General features: G+C 40.5%; 1 long non-coding RNA gene across 1 annotated transcript; it reads left to right on the forward strand.

The window, feature by feature from the left end:
* The first annotated feature begins 1,957 nt into the window (after positions 1-1,957).
* On the forward strand, positions 1,958-22,903 carry LOC139826516 (uncharacterized). Its single transcript, XR_011736630.1, has 4 exons — positions 1,958-2,152; positions 5,842-6,014; positions 6,107-6,174; positions 22,294-22,903. It is a non-coding gene; the product is annotated as an uncharacterized lncRNA (long non-coding RNA).
* The last annotated feature ends 1,735 nt before the right edge of the window (positions 22,904-24,638 follow it).

A 24,638-nucleotide genomic window follows, 5' to 3' on the forward strand; every position in this document is an offset into this window, starting at 1 on the left:
AACAGGTTGTCCAAAGGGGTTTTCTGTCTCAGTCACTAGAGACAGCCAAAACCCAGCTGGACATGGTCATGATCAGCCTTTCAGCAGGGGCATTGCATAAAATTATCTCCAGAGGTCCTTGCCAACCTGAACAATTCTGTGATGCATAATCTGTCCCAGGCACTTATCTAACTGAATACATTCTTCTTATTAATGCTTGTGCATCTGAACCATTTTGGTTTTAGTTTTGCTTTCAAGGAAACTGCATGTTTGGGAGAGAGACATTTCATACAACCACTATGTTCAGATGTGATCTCAGGATAATTAGAACCCAGCACTGACTCTTTAGCAATTAGGAGTACTTTGATCTGTTGACTTTGTTGAGATGAAAACAAACACAAATTGATGATTTCAGTCTAGTTATATACTCTGAGATATATACACAGATTTTAGTCTGTGGTTAATCTCTCAAATCTCCCACATCTGTTGGAATGTGCAATGTCCAGGCTACCTCCTAGCTTCCTGGTGTAAATAATTAGCTTTCTCAATAGCTTCCAAACAAATTTTCTTCCTGCTTAGATACAAGGCCTACATTCACCATACAACTGGATATGGCATTGGTTTTTGATGGCAGACACAAATGGTTCTTGCCATATTGGGACGGAACCAAATAGACATCAGCACAGAGCTGAGGAGGCTGGGGAACAGGGAGGAAGAGGAGCAACTGTCCCTTACCCTGTAGCTGAGGGGCCTTGGCTCACTGTGACCCTATGCATCACCCTCATGCTATACCAGCTACAGAGACACTGGCAGTTGCAGCTCAGTTAGATCATCTGCAGTGCCTCAGTTAAATCCAGTAAAGATGGTCAGAGCTTCTGTGTTCATGGGAGAACATGACTGAGCTTTAATCAAGAACTAATCTGAATCATTGTTTTTTAATTTGAACCTCAACTGAAAATTACTTCAGCCCAAGACCCAGCCTGAGTTGTGTAGTGGCACCAGTTCAAAGTGTATTCATCTTGGCTTGAAACCTTGAACCTACACAGTGTAAAACAGCTGAGCAGAGAGGCTCCCAGCCATGAGGACCAGCCAGGTCCAGCAGCAGAGGCAGAAAGACTGAGAGCCAGGAGAAACCAACTTGCTGAGTGTTACTCCAGTGTCATGTCAATGCACTGCAGCAGCTGCGAGGGCATCCTGGCTTGTCACCAGGACATATAAATTGCATGGAGCTCTCCTGGGAATGTCTGACAGGCTCTGCACTGAACCAGTTACCCTGTCCTTGGAGGGGTGATTCAGTGCTAATCACCCTTACTGTCAAAATGTTTATTTCTTTTGTTTTTTGCAACCATGATGAGTTTCCCACCCTGAAATCAGTTCTGCCACCTTCTAATTCACTAAATACTCATCTGCTATCAGCAGATTTTTCCCTTTTGATTTGCTTTCAGATAAAGCAGATAGATTGAATATATTGAGTTTCTCATCACCAGGCATGTTTTATGGATCATTCATTCACTGAGTCATGTAGCTCTTTTGAACTATTCCCCATTTTTCAACATCAATTTTAAGTGAGAACAGCGGATTTGAACACACTACTGCATTTGTTCATGTCAAGGTACAAGAAGAACCAGGCTAACTTGAGTGGCTTAGAGATAAAATATCTGCTTTTTCCCTATGTTCATGTTCAGCCTAATCAAACTAATGACTCTGACTGAAAGAATCAGACTAGTAATGCTATTTAATTCACTTATTTTTGTTTACCAAAGAATTTGTCCAACTTCTAGACACCTGTATAAATAAGACTTGAGAAAAAGATGGAAGTTCTGGCTTCTTTGTTCTCATTCATTCTCCATTGAGGAAAAAAGTGTAAATTAGTGTTTAGTTTGCTCTGCAAGTCCAGAAATCTTAATTGGAGAGGTAAGGCATGGACATGGGATCTTCCATAGTGACTTTCCCTTTCAGTGCTGCTTGAAGAATTCTCTTCTCAAGTGGAAAGAATTGCTGCCCTCAGAGCTTCCTTTCATCCCAAACACTATGGCATCCCAGGAGAAAGTGTATGGTCTGTTGTGATCAGCAGATGGGACTGAACTGTTGGGAATGAGAGATTCACCTGAACTTTCCATGTTGCTGGAGGAAGACCAAATAATATAGTCATTGGAGTCACTGAGACCTGGAGGTAAACTTACACTGAGACATCTGATTTCAGTATTCTGTTGCTATAGTATATCACAGTACTTCAATCTCACACAAACATACCACTCCTGGGGACAGGGAACAGGTCAGTTCTGTTGCTTAGTGTCTAAGAAAGCTGATATTTTACCATGTAGTTGGTTTATATTCAGTACTTGCCAAAAAAAAAAAAACAAAACAAAACAAAACAAAACAACAACCTAACACCTTCCTATGATTTTTGATTGGTTTTTTGTTTGTTTCACTTTGTTTTCTGGCAGTGCAGCAAATCTGTTTCCCTCTACTTTTCATTGTTAGGGCCTACAAAGAAGTGGGTGGTAGAGACATTTTGCACAGGGAGTTCTTAGATGTGTGTTACCTATTACAAAATCACCAGCCACAACAGTGGTGTGTGCCTCTATTTGCCAAGTACATCTTGCAGAAATCAGCTGTAGAGTGGGGAAACGAGCTTTGCCTCTTTGCAGGACTCTACACCTGCTTCTTCTGAGTGTACTACTTACATTTCTCCTCCTGTCTGTCTTTGCTACAACATCTTCCTCCTTGTAGCTAGTTCACTACCTCTGAGAGGTTAAAAGTAGCAAAAATCCATATGATCACCTAGTCTATCACCCTGTCATTCAAAATTGCTGCCTTCAGCATATTTTCTCATGTTTTGTCTGTCTGGGATCTCTCTTACAATTGGAGGCTAGAGATGATCATGAGGCCCCAGAGAGCAACTTTTCCCCTTTCAGAAAATTAATTTGTTCTGAAACCAAAAGATGGGTGTCTATAAGTAAGTGTATATACACACATATATATGTATCTATATAGAATGACACTTCAGGCTTCTTGCATTTATTCACACACACACACAAAAAGAGACAAAGGCAGAATAGTTCTTACAGATATAATTAATAAAACATACGCCTGACAGAAGTTCACAAAAACATGTGTTATTTGATTTTGAGAAGTGCCAAGTGTGCAGCATGAATGGCATCCTGGCCTGCTTCCAGTCTGGATAATTGCATTCTTCCTACCTGTGAATGTTCCTGCCATTTCAATTGCATGCAGCATTTCTTCCACCTTCCTTTGCCAAATTATTCTGTGCTACTGCTGTGTATTCTTAAAGGTCTGCCATGTTTCAACCCAGAGATACCTTTCTATCTGCTTGCAAAGAGTACCTGAACCTATGACAGCTCACAGGAGGATCCAGCCTGCTGGAATCCCTGAAGCTGTAAAGGATGTCATTGCCGAATCTTTGCACTGGGGTTCTGAGGCTGCAAAATTCAGAAGATGTGATGGTATGGCCAGCTACAGTCTGAGCTGGAAATTTCATTTTCAGGGATATTTAGAAACAGTGACCATGTTGATAGGGAGTGAGAAGTATTGATGTACAGACAGTGCCAGGTGCATCTGGCTGCACTGCCTCTGGAGCAGGGATGGTTGGAGCTTCATCGGCTTGGCACATGGGCAGAAACATCCCACAGACCTGCACCAGGCCATGGACAAGCTTGTCCACTGTGGGTTTTTCCATCAGGCATCCTCCAGCAAGAGTGGAGTGAAACTGGAATGACTCACAGAATTACAAAAAAGGTTTTTCCAGGTTCATGCAGGGCAGAAGTTGACATTTGAATATAAATGGGGTTTGTAGCTGTTGTTGAAAAGATTGACACTTGAAAAGCAAATGAGCAAATAAAAGCATAAAAGGCCTCAAGTCTTCCTCATGCCACTCGTTCAGGTTTCTGGCTTCTGGCGGGCTGGTCTGGAGCCTCTTGGCACTCAGTACTCAGTAGGGCACACAGGCATTGTCCATCTAAAATTGATCAAATGCTCTTTCCCAATAATGGTTTTGAGACACAAAGTATTGGAAACATAGAAAAACCTTTTGCAAGAAAGACTGGATATTCCCCAGCCTTAACCTTTGACAGTGACTTTAATTTGTGTACAGTAAATAATATAAAAAATGGATTGGGCAGAATTTCACTAATTTCAGTTGATAGTTTCAATTTTATGGAAATTCTTGGGGGAAAATATAGCTTAAAAAGTGAATGTGAAAAGGAACATTTGCCACAAAAGCTATTTTTTAAATCACCCAAAGGTCTTTTTTCAAAAGGAGACTTAATCTGAAATTCCTTAGGCTCAAATCCTCCAGGTCAACCATGATTCCCAGGGATGTGAAGGTTTTTGACCGAATGGCTCCAAACAAGAAACATGGAAGTTTTAGGAGTCCTACTGACCCCAGCCTCCAATAGCTACCATAGCAAGGTTATTTCAGAGCTGCAGAACCTGAAAGACCTGCAAGGCCTTTTGCCTGCTGCACAGAGGTTGGGGATCACTAGCTTCTTTAGGGCAGTGGTCATATATATGGCATGCAAATATTACGGATCTCCAAGCTGGACAGTTAATAAATCAGGTGCCGCTGCAGGCAGGCTGCTTCCAGTATCAGAGCCACTATCTTTGCAGACAGTTTGGGTACCACTGCGTTTTACATGCCCATAGTGGTGGAGTTGGTCTGCAACACGCAAACCACACACACATAAGCATCATGATGTGATAGTCTTGCCAGAAAGCTGTTGGAGCTGCCTTTTCCCACAAAACCTACTTTGTAAGAAATTCTGACCAGTTTTCTTCTACTATATGTTTTCACAGTGCTCAGGAATAGCATACAGTGTCAGAGTGAGGTCAGTCACATACTCCTAAAGCACTAGGTAACTCCACTGAAGTCTCTGGTCTCGCCTGCCTTCTTGCAACAGAAACATCAGAACAAAAGTGGGCTCTTTCAAAGTCTTTTCAGGTGTTTTAAGCCTGGGAAGCAGAAAAGGACAACTGCATTCCTACAGCTTACAAAAATGCATTAATTGGAAAAATCAGTGTTTGAAACAAGACTGCTAATCACAAAACTTATTTTCCTTGTGAAGCAGGAGTATTTTTGAAAAGTGGTGGTGTTTATTCCAAAATTTTATTCCAAAACCACATCTGAAGGAAGAAACGGTTGACCATGGTATTTCTCAGGGTGTGACATATGTCTATTCCACTGTTACTCTCTACAGCACACAAAATTAAAAAAAAAAAAAAAAAAAAAAAAAAAAAAATTAAAAAAGTAATCTACTGGTCTTTTTATCTTTCCAACTTTAATTGATTATTAGAATGGAGTGAAATGTGATAGGGATTATCTCTGTAGATTTCCTTTACATTCCAAGCTTCACATCCAGAAACATCAAGATGACAAAGTGGCTCCTAATCAGTCACTAAGCAAGGTTTATTAATAGACAAACTGTGGGAAAGGTAAACTTCAGGAAGGTTAAGTGCCTAGGAAAGGAGAGCAGCTAGCAAACAGAAAAAGTAAAAAAAAGAAATCCAGTTCCACAATGAAGTGAGAAGTTAGTCACTTGAATGGCATGAAATTGATTTTTTTTTTTCCACTAGAATCATGTGTCTTTTTTTCTGACATACATAATGAAGGTCTGAAAGTGTATTTTGTTTTGAACTCTTTTTTTCATGTGGTTGGTTGTTATTCCATAGTTTTCTACCTGAATTATCAAGTGAGTGACCTAAATATTTAACAATGATGCTCTTCAGAGCTTTTAAGTTACAGGACATTTCCTGTGTATATGCATATATCTATATATAGCGCTTTTCAGAAATGAAGGACATCGTGTCTGAAGCACTTGAGTGACTTGGGTTGTCTTTACACAGGCAGCCACACACAGCCATGCGGTCTTCTGCTTCTACTCTGCAATGGTCTGAGAAGATCCACACAGGTGTGTGTGCATCGTGTCAGCAGAGCTTTATCACAGGTGATACCCAGACAGGCTTCTGACACCTATTTTGGCATCTCTGCTCAGCACTGCAGTGGGCAGCATAAACAGGTACAGAATTCTCAAGATCTGTTGAAAATTAGATCTATGTTCATAGCCAACTAAATTTTAAACACATTTTTTTCCTTCAAATATCTCTCCAGATCATTTTCTCAATCCTGTGTCTGTTGTGTACCCTCACTGACTTTCCACCTCAGAAGTGTTCGAACAGGTAAAGAAAGTGTGAGTTTCTAATGTGAAAATTTTGCAAACAAACTCCTTTGTGCATTGCTTCATTCATCAGAAATGAGAAAGATGATAAAAGTTGTCATCTTCCCCTTAGAGCTGTGTTTTAGGCCAGGTAGGAGCTTTGGATGCAGAGGAAGGGCAGATGTAATGAGACAGGAGTACTTGTTTTATTTTTCCTTCTGACATTTTGTTTACGAACACACTCTTTCTCCTCAAAATCTTTTGTAATTTGAATAAAGGAGAGTCAGTGTGAACGTGCTTGAAATAAAAGCTTCACATTGAACACCTGAAGCGAGTGCAAAGGTACACAATGTTTGTTCAGCTTGCAGGAGAGAGGGAACATTTGGAAATAACCCATGAGGACAGCAAATATAGTTTGGTTTACATTTTGCCTCCCTCCCTGTGTGCAAATGTGGGCACCATAATGGCTGTTTTGCTTAATTATTATCAATGACAACATGAGCAGTTGGGCACTATTGTTTCCAGACCAGCCATTCTTTTATGAAAGCATCTGTTTTCTCACTTTCCTATGCAGACCAGTGTATTACAGTGAGTTCTGAAACACACCTGCTTGCCCACCTGCCACTGCACCCCAAAAATCACTGTGCTGGGCTATATGAAGGACCAGTGCTGCAGAAGTAGAAACTATCACATGCAATAGTTAAGGTTAAGAATGAGGTAAGGTTAAATGGCTTAAACATCTTGAATCTAACCATACATCTAAGACCAGGTCCCAGGTAATCTTATGCATGGCTGTAGATGTCCACTCAGGAATGCAATAATTTAACCCTTCAATATGCAGGCTGAGTAAACAAATAAAAAATACATGTTAAAAGGAGAACACCTATTGGGAAATATTAATTCTGTAAACACAGTCAGATTTTTCTCACTGCCTAGTAAACAAGGAGAAATAACTACAGATGGCTTCTTTGCTGTCCAGTCAAAGGAGGCGTTAGCCTGGTCGTCCTTTCTCATCAGCTCCCAGCACTGCTTTCAGGTGCTTCCCCTCCCAGAAAGCCACTTCTGCATGGGCTCCCACTGGTGCCAGTTTGGTGCAGGCGGGGAACCTTCTGTGAATGCTGTTGGCTGTCCAGGTAACCTTTCCTCTGCTGCACAGGCCCTCCCTGGCCTCCAGTTTTCCCCAGCATCTTGGAAATGAGAAGGTTACCCAGTTCACCTGGTGCAGCTCCTGCCCAACCAGAGGGGAGAGTGTGACCTGCACGCAGGTTTTTGCCCACACATTCACTTGTAGGGCCTCCATTACTGCCCCACCATGTGAGTCACAGCATCAAAGCTTCTCTGGCCCCTGGCATGTGCCTTTCCCATTTAGGCTATGTGGTAACGTTGATGTTTTCCTGGGAATATGAAATGACTAACCTTATAGTTACCAATCAAGCACACCATAGGTTATACAATGAGTGATGAGGCTGAGATATTATTTTTTCTTCATTATTCATACTTCCCAGTTCATTAAGTTAAGGCACACCATTTTCAGGACAAATTTTTCCCTATTTCTGCCAGTCTGTTAATAAACGCTGCAGATAGTTCAACCAGGAGAAGACCAAAGAGCCTTGGCACCCTTTTTAGGCCAGGTTTTAGTGCAAGGAGTGCAGTAGATACATACTTTGTGGGGTGAAAATTATGATTGGATAGCGCTTTGGAGAAACACTGCTTGGGGAGTCACCATTCACAGGACTTGGTGTTACATCATGGCTGGGTCAGTGACCTTTTCAACTTGGCTGGGAATCCACTGAGAAACAGCTGTGGTGTTTTTTCTCTCGAAATGCAAAAAGGAAATTCCTTGCCTTAATGTCTAGCATTGTTAGCATCACAGCAGTAAACTTCTGGGGGATTTTGTAGAACACTTGGTGTTGTTTTTTAACTGTGAAATGCTGATTTGTTTGTCATTTATAGGGGTTACCCTAGGGTGAGCCAACACAGTTTAGTCTTGAATTACTTTGGTCCTTGAGCCTATAAAAATGTTGCAGACCTTTAAAACCGCAATGGGAAACAGATTACACAGAGACATATTTTACTCCCAGATGCTAAAGAGGTTTGAGCAGAGGCAACTGATCTTAGTATTTGGATACTGTAATTTTTCTGTTCTCATCCTAACTCTGATAAAACATTTGCTGAAGTCAATCACTGATGTACCAGGGAAATATCTAGTATGTTCCAAGTAACCAAGTTACAATATATGCCAGAGTCTGAGGTCAAAATGTAAAATGGAAGAAATGTGAAATAGCAATAAAGTCTCCAGGGTGGGACTGAAGACATTCAGAGATTTAAAGGAATTAAGAAATTATGTGATTGAACTCCCAGCAATAATGTTTGCAATGAGTAAATTATCATAATATTCAGAGATAAGCAACTTTGCTGTGCTGAAGTCTAAAAACCTTTCATGATTTACTCCAATGACAGAAATAGGTTACATCATGTAATATGAAAAATCCTAACCAAGACTTGACTGAAACCAATGTTTGTGACATGGAATAAAAAAGTCAGGTCTGTCTTGCTCCTTACCACACCCATGCAAAGTCTTGCTCCTTACCCACCCCGGTTGTCACCTGGCCAGTCCTACTTGGGAATACTTACCTGGAGCAGCATCTGAACTCTTGAGAGTTAGAGACAATGGCTGGTGTGCATGGTCAGAGAGCATGGAGAGGAGCTCAGGGTAGTGGAGCAGTGCCAGGAGCTGGAGCTTGCTTTGAGATTGCCTCCCGTCTCACCTTCTAGTAGACTAAGTGAGAGAGCTGTAGGATGAACTGCTTGCACTGGGAGGGACAAAACCATTTTATCATTTCTCATTTAGGCAAATCAAAAGCAAGGAAATAAAGAGAAACTCTAGTTGCATATCTCAGAAGGGAACAAGTCCAACTGGACATGTAAAATGCAAGTGATGGGCAGTTTCCCTTCCTCTTTCACCACTCTGCCCCTCACTTATCACTACATATTGTCTCTTGTTTCTGTATCTCCATCATCATCTCTAAGTTTTCGTGTACCCACAAATCCTCTTAATGTAAAACACAAAACCCTTCAGATGTAATCCTGCTTGTGGGCTTTGTAGCTCTGAGAGTGACATCCTTCCTGGCAATCCTGTGTGAGGTTGTTTCCAGTTCCCACAGTCTCTCTCCGGCTGGGAAACAAAGATCTTCTCCTCTGTTTTGTGGGAAAATTCTCATCCCCATGAGAAAACTAGAACCAGAATCTAAAACTCCACAGGCTGAACTGAAGTAAGATTTGTCAGTGTATCACAATTGCCTAATTTCTGCTGACCATTGTTTCTCTTTCACTCCACCTTCAGGAAAAAGGTTGTCACACTAAGTTACTGTGTCTGTGGCACTGCATGGGGTGCTTCTGCTAGTTCAGATAACTTCAAAGAAACTGAGATGGGGACAAAATCTCTGCTTTTCAAGAAAGACAATTTTAGAAAACAAGCGACACAGTAAGGAGGTAAGATTTGGAAATTACATTGACATACATAAGATAGTCCAAATGAGAGAAGTCTGTGAGGAGCTTCTGCTGGAGTACAGAAAGCTAAGTAGCTTGATGGCAGACTAAAGTCTTCACAGACAAAGGCAAATTAATGCAAGTTGGAAGGAAAAAACAGAATATTTCTTGGCTTTAAATTAATCACAACCATACAGAGAAAAAAGTGTCACAGCAGATGTCTTAGCCAAACCATCTGTTCTGTGTGCAGCAAAAGTGTTGGGAAACTGTTAGAATGTAGCAGGAAAAGGACAGAAAACAATACTGAAAATAATATAATATAATTATATAAACCAGTGACATGTCCTCTCTGTTCCTTCCTGGCCAGCCAGCTTGAAAATAATACTGCAGAAATATTGAGGGTCTGGGGAAATATATGAAATAAATTAGATTAGAGGAACAGAAATAGCTTCTGTGCAAGGAAAATGTGGAAACTTTAGAGATGCTTAGAATAGAGAGGAAAAATAAGTGATAGTGTGACAGAAGTGTACAAAATAATTAGTGCTGTAAGGAAAGTGGCCTTTCCCACAAAACGAAAGCACGGGAACATAAAACTGAATAACAAGGCATTTATAACCAATAAAACAACCCTGTTTATATAATGTATAATGGGCAAATTAGACATCTACATGAACAATGGGAACATCAAAATTCTTTTGGACAGGAAGAGAAAAAAAGAATCACATGTGTGATTCGAAGCATAAACAAAATGACAGTGTTAAGGATCAATTTACCCCTGTGGGCAAGTTATAGTCTTTAATATCCTTTATGAGCAATTTCCTGAGAAGAATTTAGGCACCCTTTGAAGCAGGGTAGCATAATGAATAGGACACATCAGTTCTCCCACTGAAGGCAGCCGTGACCCCACTGAGTGTTGTGGTGGGGAACAGCAAGACCTGCACCATGTACAAGCAAGATAAGGCACGGGAAGTAACTGAGGTACCAAGGCGCCACATCTGGGATTCCCAGGACAGAAACACCTGTGGATGTGTGTGGTGAGTCCAGTGCTGTCTAGAAGCATTGGCCTTAGTGTGCCTGTTCCATTTGAGGCAGGAACTGATAGACTTATCCATGCAGCATAAGCAGTATTTCATTCTCTCCAAAATTTTCAGCAATATGGTGGCCTGTGATCCAACCAGGCACCTAAAACCAAAAAGAAATACGTAATTTCTGAATGGAAAAGAGAGCGATGTCTGGAAAAGCTGGATGCATAGTAGCCTCATCTAGACTTGGCTGCACAGACCATGGAGAGCTGTGTGGACTGAAGTAATCCACTAAGAACAGACATTTGTGGAGATGCATACTCAGAGTTTTCTAAGTGAGTAATTACAACAATTTCTAGCAGATGTAGTGCAGTAAGTATTTGTTCAAGATCACTTTACCATGTCTGACATCCGTGTATAAACTACACACGCTTGTTTATATTAAAAACCTCAAAGCATTTTTTTATGACATGCTGGTGTAATTTTGTTCAATAACTGGAGATGATGTCTATCTTTTGTCTTACTTCAGACAGGAAGTTAACAGTTGCTTGTCAATCTGACTATCTCCTTTTCTGAGAGGCAGTTCTGTGTTTACTGGAACTGCTTAGAACTTTTTTCCCCCAAACAAAATGATGTTTTGGGAAGTGTCTCCGTAAAACTTCTGTCTGGAACATCCATAAAACGCCAAATTAAATGCTTTCTCCTTGGTTTTCTCCAGAGTATCACTATGGCCTACAGGAGAAGAAAACCAAATCCTTGATCTGCCTGAGGTGTAGCATTTCATTCTAATTCCAGCCCTAATCAAGGCGTATCTCCTGTGTCCCGCGTAGTCTGTGGTGCCGCAGAATGCCTGTGCCCATAGTGGGCACTTTCATTTTCACTTCAGTATGGAAATCATATTTGAAAAATCACAAATGTTGCCAAAGAAATGGAAAAACAGTTATCTGGGTACTCTGGATGATCTGTCATAATTTACCACGTGGCTCAATAGGTAAGTCGAGCCGCTTCTTTTCTGGCCTACTCAGTTTGCCACCTGGCAGAACTATTTTCCCAAAAATCAGTCTTTTACAAGAGAAACTCATTAGTCGGTTGCTCAGCATCTTGGACAAACAAGCCCGGAGATGCCTGCATATGGTAGCGGTGGTGCAGCTACTGAATTTACAAGGGTTCATAAAAGAGTTGAGGTTGGAAGGGACCTTTGAAGATGACTGAGTTTAACCCCCCTGCTAAAGCAGGGCCACTGAGAGCAGGTTGCCAAGGACCCTGTCAAGTTTTGAATACCTCCAAAGATGGAAACTCACAGCTTCTCTGGGAAACCTGTTTCAGTGTTTGACCTCTATCAGGTAATTTTTTTTTTCTTCCATTAAAACAGAATTTCCTGCCTCTTGTCTTGTCACTGGGCACCACTGGGGAGACTCTGGCTCCATCCTTTTTATTTGTTTCATGATATACTTATTTATATCAATAAAGGCCCCTGAGCCTTTTCTTCTCCAGGTTGAACATTCCTATATCTCTCAACCTCCCTTTGTACATCAGATACTCCAGCCCCTGAACCACCTTAGTGGCCCTTTGCTGAACTTGCTCCAGTAGCTTCATGTCTCCCTCAGTCTGGGGAGCCCAGCACCCGACACAATACTCCAGATACGTTTCACCAGTGCTGAGTAGAAGGGAAGGACCAGCTCCCTTGACCTGGTGGCAATCCTCCTAATGCAGCCCAGGATGGTGTTGGTATTCTTTGCTGCAAGAGTGCATCAAAGTTGTCTAGTGGGCAACTTATTGTCCACCAGAATCCCCTGGGCCTTTTCTACAAAGCTGCTTTCCAGCTGGTCAGCCCCCAGCATGTACCAAGACATGGAGTTATTCTTCCTCAGGTGCTGGATCTTGCACTTTTCCTTGTGGAACCTCATGTGGTTTCTGTCAGCTCATTTCTCCAGTCTGTCAAGGTCCATCTGGATGGCAGCATGACCCTCTGGTGTATCAGCCACTTCTTCAGATTTTCTTATGTGTCCGTAGATTTTTCTACAGATTTTTCTTCTGATTTTTCTGGTGTCCATAGTTCTCCTTAGAAGGCCAGGGAACAAAGGTGAGAAAAGGAGGCAGCTTTTCAGGGATCGATCAGGCAGACTCCACTACCCACTGTCTAAGCCTTAACCTTCTGAAACTAAGGGTGAAATCTTGGCAATGCTGAAATCAGAGGTAGTTTTACCATTGCCTCCTACTAGACCAGGTTTTTAGGTTTTATTTTCAAAACAGTATCTGTTGTTTTGCTTTTGTCACATGTATCTTAAACTCTTACTGCTTTACAGTTGAAGAGATGATTTTATTCCCTGAGAAAAGGACACTGAATCAGATCTCCTTTGTTGTTGGTCATCCTTGGCTATAGCACTGTTGAGCTTATTGGCTTTCTTCCAAGGTTTTGCCTACCCATTATCTTTTCCATGAACGATCTGAGGAATCTTTGTCATTCTCATTTAGGCTACCCATGGGTTTCCAGGATGCAGGTGAACTGCTTAATTGGAAACATCTTCTGTCTCCTAACAACAAAAATTCTCCTGGCTTGAAAAAAGAGGTTTCTTCTTCAAAAACGAAGCAGACAATTGCTGCAATAGTGTCTGCTTTCACATATGCTTTAATGAATTTGTTTAGATTGTGGTGAATGAATAAGATTCCTGCAAAGCAAAGAGGGTACTAATTAAAAGTTTGCTTTTTTGAAATGAGTCTCCAAAATATCTAGCTGTCTCCAGACTCTTTCAGCTATCAGATAATAAAGGCAAAAGCTTTGTCTGAAACCAAGAAGAGAGAACTGGAGTTCTTACCTCTGTCACTCTCCGCCTCTGTCTACACACACAAAGAACAAAGTTTAATAGATAGCATATGCTGTTAGCCGAGCCTTTGTTCCTGCCCCAGCAGAGCCAATGCACTGCCAAGTCTCACTGTGTTTCAGTGTGTCTCCCTGTTTTTGGCTTGAATTTCCTGCATTCTGAAGCAGTCTCACATAAAACTCCGAAGATTCACAGTACATTTGAATGGAAAATTTGAACCATCACTCAGAGAGTGTATTTTTCAAATCTGACTCCTTTCAGAGACCAAAACTTGGCTGGTTTGCCTACAATTTGATAAGGATGGATGAGAGACGATTGTCTCCTCCCTGTCTCCATACAAAACCCTAAGCAACTGGAAATTGACGAGTCTCATGAAATTAATGAGTAAGCTGTAGAATCCTCTGCTTTTGTTTTTTTTGCAGTTTCTGTTGGTTTTTTTAAACAATATTTCAGTATTAAAGACATTAGGCCTGCTGTCAAGCTTAGGATATTGTCAAAGTGTCTAGTCTGTGGTCTTAGAAAGATCTTAAGTATGTGGACAGATATGGCGTCTTTCTCTCAATGGCTGCATAATTCTTTAACCTGCCTCCTCCAGGGAAATTACCCAGGTGAAATATTGTCTGATTCTTCTATACTTGGCCTGTTACGCTGTTTCTCTTTTTTTTTCTTTCTTTTTTTTTTTTTTTTTTTGAGAAGTCCTTTCCTTTGATTCTCTCTGACTAATTGTTGAAAAATTACACAGGCTTTTAGCTTTGTGTCTCTTACTAGAGGTCAGATTTATTACGTCATACTGTACTGATAAAACTCCATGAAATACTGTGAAAATGTGGAGGCTAGAGACTGTAGCCTGGGATGGACTTGTCCTGAAAATCCTTAGAGTCTGCTTGTTATCTCCTCAGTGTAGAGGAGGAACATTTGTAACAGCATGGTTTGATGATGAGTTTTTCGTATATCAGAGGTTTCCTACCTTGTGGAGAATCATGCTGCATGGTACATGCTGTTTGTAAAGTCTGTTTGAGACAGGCTGAGAAAGATTTTGCCGTGAATCTGATTAATGGAATATAGTTGAAAAGCTTCCAATAAACCTTTATCATTGTGAATTGTAGCTGGCACATCAAGTGGGTGCGAACTTACACATGGACATGTCTAATGGCTTGGGAAATGCCCTACTAGGCTAGCAGGATTTTGCAGTCTAATGAATTATGTAGCTAAATGATCTTGAAATAATGTTAAGGAAACACAGCTGACAGAAGCTGAGAAAAAAAAGGGAGATTCAAGGTTGGATTAGGCATTCCACCCCCAAGACATGACATTGCTCTGTGAAGAGTTACAAATATGCAGAGATTCAAGTAATGAAAGGTCAGTTTCTTTATTTTGTGTCCCTCAGACTCCAAAAGCATACTTGCTTTTATAAAACCAAAATTACAAGCCAGCTGAGTGAAAGTTAGAAGCTGTACCAGTTACTAAGGACTGTTTTTTGAGATTCTTATGTCAGCAATGAACCTGCTCATACAACCCCATGAAAGCATGGGTTGCAGGTACTGACAAATCACCTGAGCTTGATACTCTGTATTAATTAGGATGGTTCATAACCTCCTGGTCTGGGGTCCTCTCCAGCCCCTCAGAAGGTAGTCTTGGGGCACACAAGCCAATTCTGCCTCTTCCTTCTTGGTGGCCCTGGTTAGTGGTCTCCTCTCCACTTTTCTCCTCTCTGTGGACTTGGATTGCAGCATCTGCTATGACTTCCCATCAGTGACAGGTCTGTGCACATCACCAATACAGTAGAGTAGAAACTGCTGCTACAGTTAACAAACGTGCAGCATGGATCACAGAGCAGTCTTGCCTAAGGTGTCAAATCCATACCTAGAAAAAAAATCATCATGATCCAAAGATAACGCCGGGTTGTATTGCAGCTCCCTCTGTACCAGAACCAGGCTTGTGGCAGCAATGCTGGTAGCCTCAGTAAATCAAGTTTATTTCTCTTTGCAAACCAGACCGTTACCTGCACAAGGTTTCCTCAGGCATGGCCCTCCCTGGCCACCTGCTTTTGGGAGCAATGCTGTGGTCTGAGATTTTCCTGCAGAGCAATAATCAGAGCTTTGGTTCATGGTGGACAGAATCAAGCCTAGCTTTGTTACTGTGGCATAGGAATGATTCATTGCCTTTGTGCCACAGCAAGCACGTGTGGGGAAACCTAATAAATACCCCTATTCAGCCAACATAATTGAGAGAATTAAGTTGGTTGGTGCTTGGATCAAAGCTCATCAGCATTGCGTCTAATACTTGACAACCAGAGATATCAGAAAGGGATTTTTTATGCCATTTTCTGCATGTGTTGCAGGGATTGTTTATGTGTAATGAGTTCATATCTTAGCAAAGAATGAGAAATAGCACTTTTGCCAGTTGTCAAGACCTATCTGAACATTAAGTTTATTTAAACACATTTTTTGCTATGAGCTCATATTAAATCTCAGCAGCTTTATCCATCCCTAATTTAGTTATATAGTCATTACATGGAAAATCCACTTCAGATAAAGCAAAGCATTTTCATCCTCTAGTTACACAAGTATCAGGTCACAGCAATAACGTGCAAATGTCAGATACATACTATGACACTGCAAGGTTAGCTTGTACACGTTTTATACAAATAATGAGGAGCTTCTTTTGCACCACAATGTAATGAATGTGACATTGCATCAACAGGATGAAGGAGGTGGACATGTCTAGTGAATGAGCTGAACTGCTATAAAGTCTTTGATGGAGTGCCCCTGGTTTGATAAATGTCCCAAATGACTCCTTCCCTGCGGATGGCCTTCACAGACAGAAAAAGCAAAAGCACAACACAGTATCTGGTGTAAACCTCCTGCAGTGTGTTTGTCCCTACCCCACTGAGTTTCAGTCCTTTCCTCTTGATTCCCAACTCACCTCCTGTGAGAGAATGGCGTAAATAAGCCACACCTGCTAGAGTATTTTAGCCATCTAGCCTTTCCTTTCCATCCCTGCAGCCAAACCACTCACACACACCTCATCACTTTCCTATTCAGCTACTGCAATCCTTCTCACAGGACTGCTTTCTCCCATTGCTGGACTGTCAGGATGTTGCTGCCAAAGCCATCTTTCTTATTCTGGCTGTGGCATCTCCCTCTCTAAATATTGGCCTGTTTCCTCAGTAGGCTCTAAAGAGGTCTAATGTCCTAGTCTTGAAGACATTGTGCTGTGCAGCTCCTCTTGCTAAACCTAACCTAGTTTCTCTACCCTGTTATTTCCGCTCAGACATGCTGGCTACCTCCCTTTTTCCACAAAAGCCTTCATCCCCTCTTTCCCTGTCCTCACCAAAGCTGCTCTTACAGCCACCTCCTTCTGGTGCTATTGGCATTCAAGGTGGCAAAGACAAACAAAGAAAAGAGCCATGCATGTGCCTTGCTATTGCTGTTCTTGGTATTGTCATCTTGTGCTTTCTCTCCCCTTTTTAGTCTGCCTGCCTGTGACCTTCACTGGCTGACTATATGCTAGACACATGCATTTGTCTGAGGAGATAGGCAATATTCTCCAGTCTGTCACATTCACTAGCCAGACTCCCATAGGAGAATTCCCATCATGCAGCAATATTCTCCTACAGTACAGAGCTCCAGCATTAGACATTTTGGTGACACATGACCGGATATATGCAGAAGGTTCTTTTAAACTGTTATATTAGAGTCATGTTAGCTGAAAACCTCAAGTAAATAGTAAAGCAGCTCATTTAAAGCAAATCAAATTTTGTTATAACACTGGATCAGAAAATATCATCCTTTGAATCCATAGAAATTAATCTTGATTTTTTTTCTGGAGTAATATAAAACAAAACACAAATATGGTCATCTGGATCCACCATGTGAGTATGTTGAACTTCAGTGAAGATGTGTCTTTGACACAAGAATTTAACAGTATAAATGCCAACTGACCATTAGCAAAACCAGGATGATTACAATTCTATCGTCACTTGTCTCTGTTTAGAAAAAAACACTAGTTGTGCCAAGCAGAAAGCAAGGGAATAGTGAGCTGCAGTCTGCAGCTGCAGTGAAAGACAGTATTCTCACTACACTGACCATAATCAAGACCATCAATCACTTCTCTAATGTATTCTTCCTGGCTCCAGCCACATCCATATTTACCAGATCAATCAAAATCTGCCTTTTGTTTCCATTTTCCGCCCTCAGTTGCTTGAAGAAAACAAAACAAAAAAGCAGCAAAAATCTAATAATTTGTAACATGTATTCTTACTTACTCCACACAATGAGATCACTCTGAGCGAGCTGTTCCAGTCTCCTGGCTGAAAATCCCAGGCAAGAGGTGGGCTCAGGCCCTTCATTATTCAGTCCATACATTTGTTGCTGTAAAATACATCTACTTCATCAGCTTTGTGTGTGTGTGTGTACATGCCATGGAAATGGCACACAGAGGAAAGTGTTTACACAGTACCAATGTCACAGTCTTACCCATGACCTCACAGAGGCAGGGAAATTCACTTATTCCTGTTTGTACTTGGAGGTACCTGCATTAGTCTTCATGGTGTGTGCGCCTAATCCACAGTCCTGTCTATAACTTGATACAGAAAAACAACTCTGTGAAATCAAGAGAATCCTAGAAGCAAGAAGCACATCAAGTCCTGTGTTTTAGTCATGGTATCCCTTCCCTGAAGGCCACCACCAAAAAGGGCTGAAATTCACCGGATGTGCTGTAAAAAAACTGTTGCGAGCTGCAAGGCAGACAGTTTCCCTCCCTAAACACAGGAACAGACCCCACAGGGAGGGGGTAGTAACACAGACTTTCCAGAGTACTTCTTCCCTTTCCAAACGTCAGTCTTACATGAACTCAGCAGGTCTCCTAGATCCTCACTTAAACAGAGGGCCACGAAGACCAAGTCTGTTGTCTGAAGGACCGTCAGCATCCAGACAAGGTCAGGCTTCTTAGGAGCATCATGAGCATGTATCTCAGCCCTTATCTGGTCCACACACTATTAAAAGCTTCTCTGCATATAATCCTATTCACTGCCCCAACATATTTGCAGCAACATAAAAATGATGGTGTTACAACATTTTTCATCCACAAAGGCATGTTTAAATAGTTTTGAGCCTTTAATTATATACATTGAAACTAATTTTCCATTTCAGACCCTCATGCTTCTCAAAACAGCCCTATTACTTTATGTTGTCTCTTCCCAACCCACCATTTTTGGTATCTCACCATCTTCTGGGTGGCCTGGGTTAAGCCGCTCTTTCTTTATATGAATTTGCTTCTGTATCTCTAAGTTAGACTAGTAGTATTTACCAGCTTGGTTGTGGTTCTTTTTCACCAAGCACTGCAGATAGGTAAAGGACTATGGAAAAATTAAATACTACTGCCTTTACACAAGCTGTATTTTTCAAATTCTGTCGGCAGGGCTGATTTTTGAGGCAGTCTCTGATCAGAACCTAAACCTTTTCAAATACCTTCAGATTATTTCTATTTTTGTGCAGCACATATATTTTTTCTCATTAGCAGTAAGTTCTAAACCAGAGCTATCCACTTGGTAGTGGTTGGCAGGAGCTCAGCATTCCAATGTAAAATGATCTTTTTTTGTCTGCCAATAATGCAATATTAACAAATTTCTCTTGATATTTATCTGTTGTTATGTCTGTTGTTAGACTGTATAAAGAAAACAGAACTTGGAATGCTGCAGCAAGCATTGTTTTAATATATCTGATATGGCACTGAAGACCTTTCTTCAGGAATTAGCAGTTTTGAGGTAGTGCAGAATCATATCATGTAAGAAGTTCTGTTGCATGTTTTTAATCACTGGCCTCTTCAAGATGCACTTTCTATCATGGCCCCAAGAGCTCAGATTTTGTTTCTGTTAGTTGGAACTTACCTTTGACATGTTATTTCTGGTAGGTTTAAGATAAGATGCAGGACTAGCTGAACCAGCTATGAAGAACTCCGTATCACATCCAATATTTAAATTTTAACAGTAACAATATTTGGGGTATCTATCTCTTTTAGCACTCACAGCATTGTCTCCACATATCAGTGGTGGACAAAAAGAGTGAAGAATGGCATAGTTTGTCAAACCTCGTGCTTAGCACTTAGACCCCATATAGAGATGTGAATGGCCAGTAAGGTCTTAGGTTAAGATAAAATGAAACCAATTAAAATCAGCCTTGAATTTGCACAGTCAAAACACAAGGCAACTCAAACTAGCCATTATCAGCCTGATAATTAAGAGATAAGATCTTATCCAAGGTAAGGAAAAGCCAGGCTTAGTTGAAAGCAGTGGCTTTATAGAAAATTATTGAACCAGGATTTCAGAATTCAGTTTTCTTCTCAAATACCCAACTCCTCTCTGCAAGAGCAACTACAGATCTCTTTCTTGCCGCCTTATAAAATGTTACTGACAGGTATTTGTTTGGGGCAGGGTACTGCATGGCTTCCAAAAACAATCAGAGTATGAAGAGAAGCACACAAAAGGCAAGAGTGACATAACATCAATTTATGAGCCACAACTTGATCAGATCAGTGGGCTGGAGCTGAAAAGGAATTGTGGTTTTTATCCAGATTGATGACTATTTTTATTGCAATATTGATAATCAGCAGAGACTTAGTAATAGTTGTAACAGATGTGGCCTCCCTAACGCTGCACGTAGAGGTCCTCTCGCCTAAGAGGGAAGAGTAATTACCCACTGTTTTTCAAAATCTCCAGCCTGCAATTGAGTTGTCACAGTCTCCCAGACACTGCTCCAGGCACTGCAGATGGTACCAGCTGACACACTTGGGGCATGTCATTATAAGCATGTGTAAACCACATGATTTTGACTACTTTCCTGATCGCTAATGCGTGACAGTGTGTCAAAGACAGACGCCTTTCGGGAGGAAATATGGGCTCCACAGAGCTGCAGTATGATTGAGGAGAATGTTCACATGAGGACACATCTGAAAGAAATTGCTAGCATGAGTTACAGCAGGGAACGATCAGCTTCTGTAACAAAATGCGTGTTTCCAGCCTGAAGTATCCAAATTGTTCTTATACGAGGCCCAAGTCAATGCTATCGAAGACCTTTTCTGTTTATTTTTAATGCTTCATCTATTGGATTTACTGAAGAACATTGCTTAAGCTGAGAGTGAATGAATTAGCAAATATATTTAGCAGCCCATTACAAATGATTTGCATATCAGGGGAATAATAGGTTTGAGCAGCTAATGAAAAGAAAACAATTGCAAATGTTCACTTTGAATTTGCAACACAATGGTTTTAGATAATTCAGTTTGAGGCAATTGATTTCCTAAGTCTGACAGTAACATAAATCATAGCTTGAAGCTCACTGCAAGTAAAATTAGGTCAGACTAGGAAATAGGAAATATAAGAAGTGTCATAGCACACAATCTTTTAGAAAAACATCTTCAAAGTAATTTACACTAGGTAGAAATTAACATCTGGTGCTGAATCACTGACAACAGCTACGCAAGTCTATATGAAGAGGCGCTGAATACAAAAATGATTCCATGAAACTGTATTTCAACTTCCTCTCTCTCCACAAACTATTTGTAAGCTGTATCAAATTCAGCCTTCTTGTTTTAATTGCTCGCACTACTTTCGGCAAATCAGTTTGTCTATGCAAACTTCATATGAAGAGTTCACAGAAAACAGAAAAAAAAAAGGCAGTAATATGAAAAATAGGCTGCATCGCATTTTCATACTGTGGATGGTTTGGAGAGGTGGTTGCTTGACAAGAGCACATAAGCAGTTTCTCTGAAAACTGGGTTCAGGTCCTAATATTACTGTGATTAAAATAATATGCAAATAAACTAGGTATGTGCATTTTGTGGTTCTGTGAACTGAAGGATTCAAGTGGAATTGTCGAGCAAAGGTGTTACATCTGTACATAAACTTAATTGGTATCTGATCTCTTGCAAACCTTTAAGTGTACAAGATTAGAAGTAATGCTTAAAAAAAACTTCTACTCATGAGATGTCAGAGAATGAAAGATAAAAGGAAAGTGAACTTGGAAAGATCAGGACCTTGGCCAAGTTAGCCATCAATTCTGTGTCCCACTGGCTGCTTTTCTGGTTTTATCCTGAATTTTCGTTCCTGTTTAGGTCGGCGTTCAGTGAGACTAAGACATGCCAGCTACATAAGCAAATGCATCACCTACTAGAATTTAACAAAAACACAAGTTGCCTCATAAGAAGTGCTATAAAAGACACTGGGCCACACTTTAGGTTGTAATCCTATATACATTTTTGTAATCCTATATACATTTAAGGGCTTTCCTGTATATGAAATCTGTGTTGGATTAGTTTATTATATAAATTGGTTAGAAAAAGGATGGGAGTAGTAAATTAGTGTAACTGGCATAAGCATGAATTAGACACTGTATGAAAACTCTAAGACAGATGAAGGGCCTCTTTGATTAGATTTGATCCTTTTGTGGTTTTCTTTTTTTTTACATGCCAGTTTCAAGCTCCAGCTTCTGCTCTCCAGCTGGAGTGTAAGAGACCTGTGAATCAAGGAACCCTCTCAGCATCAGCGTCCAGGTTTCTTGTCAGTCAAGAGGCCGTGCTTTACACCACTGGTGACAGGAAGGGGTGAACCCATCACCTTTTCTTTCACAGTTATTCTGCTCTTTACAAAGAGGTATTCACTCATGGAAAAATGGACTCATTTCTGTTGAGTCCCCTAGCTGCTCTTAAAAGCAGAAAGCAGTCGCTCCAATGACCACAATAACTTCAGATTACTAATTATTTTGAACTTCATATTTATGCATGGCAAATCGATGTCCATTTCTTTTTCAGGTACAGGCTGTCCTTCAAAGGTGCTGATTATGACTTGTTTGGAAACAGACTGCTGTGAACAGTATGTGAGCTTGCCATGAAGATGATGGGCATCTAGAAAGAGCTGTGGAAATACTGCAGCTTTTGGTTTTCACCATACAGACTGTCGCTTTGTGATCTCTGGCTTTTTTAGACTCTCAAGTCCTTGTTGTTATTTCAATGTTTCAGGTTTTCTGTTTGATCTCAAACAATAAATCATGGTGAGCAGCTATTTCACAGTAGAGTGCTCTTTAAGTGAGGCCACTATGCTGGGATGAAGTATGTGGTATGAAATGGGCTATCATTATTTCTCAATTTACTGGACATGAGGAGCAAGCATAGTTTAAGGTCTATGGTACTGCATCTGAATCTGAAGAAACATTTCCTGAATTTCAGGTAACTTTTTCTTCCCTTCGTTGCACTCTGATCTTGCTGTCTTTAATCATATCATATACAGGTTTACCATGTCCGAAGTCCTTATTGTTCTTATACGTCTCCCATTTGTAAGGTGACCCATACTTTGATGATTGAGGTTGAAAAGGATTGAGATTCAAATTACTTCCCATTACAATTAATTAAGTCAGTAATCTTTTCAAAACTACCACAGTGGCTTGCTCATGATGTTTTAAAGCTAAAACCTTGGCTCTTAAGGCCACTCTGAACTTCGATTCACTGTCCATAGTGAAATTCAGATCTAAAATTTCCCTGTTTTGAGGTCCGATAAAAACAAAAAAAAATCAGGACTCTTCACCTCTTGTAGAGATTCACACCTAGAATTAAAAAAAAAATATATATTTCTCTTCATTCTTGCCTAATATGATAAGCATTCATACTAATGTGAGAGAAGGATATTCAAGACTTCCATTTGAAGCTGTAGTGGGAATTTCACTTAGTTCAAAGTGAATTACTCAAGCTAATACAGAATTTTGGCTCAGTCAGGCTCTGTATATGATAGATCACCATAACGATCACGAGTTCCCAAATCTCAGCTTCTGTCTCCAGTGAAAGTCCTTGTCTCTTAAAATATTAAGAATTAACAATATTTCTTTACTGTACATGTGGAAAAAATCTAGCATTCTAATATGCATGTGTGCCTGTTTTGAATCCTACTGTGTATAGGACTTTTAAATGACTTCGTTTCTAAGCAAATCATTTATCCATACCTGTACATCTGGATAATCCTGTCTTTACATAGCCCTGTGAGTATACACATGTGTATAACCCTTTCCTGTACTATATATCTGTTACTTCAACTCTGACAAAACAATATGTTGAGATGCAAAATGATAAGTAATTGCACAGTTTAATATGAAACCTGAATTTTTAGTTCTTTATTTTATTCTGTCAGACAGTCCTGAGACAACAACACAGCAGGACGGCCAAAGACTATGGTCTTCATTTTGCAGCTTTTTGTGGTGTACATAAAACTCAGTATGATACTGAAGTTACTTTGCATTTTGGGTGTGAAAATAACACTTATTTTTTTATTATCCTTTTGTTTATGTTGCATATTCTATGATTGTAGGAGCTCTGTCACAGAAACGCTATTGTAATTGGACAGTGCTGAGAGACTTTTTTCCTGGAAACATCAATTAAGCATCAAGTTCTGTTCTCCTGCAAGGATCAGCACATTACAGCAAAATCTTAACAGAGTTTTGGTGGGATAACAAGCTGGGGGCTGGCAGGAACTCCTAAGCCAGAGGCTCAACTCCTGAGACCTCTTCCCACCAAGAAGTAAGACCAAATCAGAGAGATTCACGTAATTAGAAGAGTTAGAAGCAGAGAACAGAAACTAAATCTATTGGAAATGAGTCTTACATCTTCACTCATAATAGAAAATATTTCCCAGAAAGTACACTGTCAGCAATGCAACACTGTCAAATGAGAACAAGCTTTTGCTCAGAAGGAAAAAGGGAATTTTTTTAAACAGACTAACAGTCAGTTTAGGTAGGCTATTATCTATCTTGGTTGAGGTAGCTGACTGATGAAGAGGTCAGGGTGTGAAGACATTCAGACTACTGTGATGCTTTAGACAGATTTATGCACCTACTACAGTATTTAAGTCCAGGACAACAGTGAGCAGTTCAGCCCTCATACACTCCAGAACTGTCAAACCTGGACTTCTTACACAGGCACTGAGAAAACCAAGTCTTTTGTGGGAAATCAGATCACATCATTCTCTGAAAAGCAGAGTGGCTGCACATTGGAAAGTTTGCGTTAACTTTCTTTGGGATTTTACAGTACTACAAAACAGTAGGACAGTGGACAGTGGGATTGTGCGCACCTTCAGTAAGTTTGCTGACAACACCAAACTGTGTGGTGGGACT

The sequence above is a fragment of the Patagioenas fasciata genome, chromosome Z (assembly GCF_037038585.1).
Source record: "Patagioenas fasciata isolate bPatFas1 chromosome Z, bPatFas1.hap1, whole genome shotgun sequence".
Taxonomy (NCBI): Eukaryota; Metazoa; Chordata; class Aves; order Columbiformes; family Columbidae; genus Patagioenas; species Patagioenas fasciata.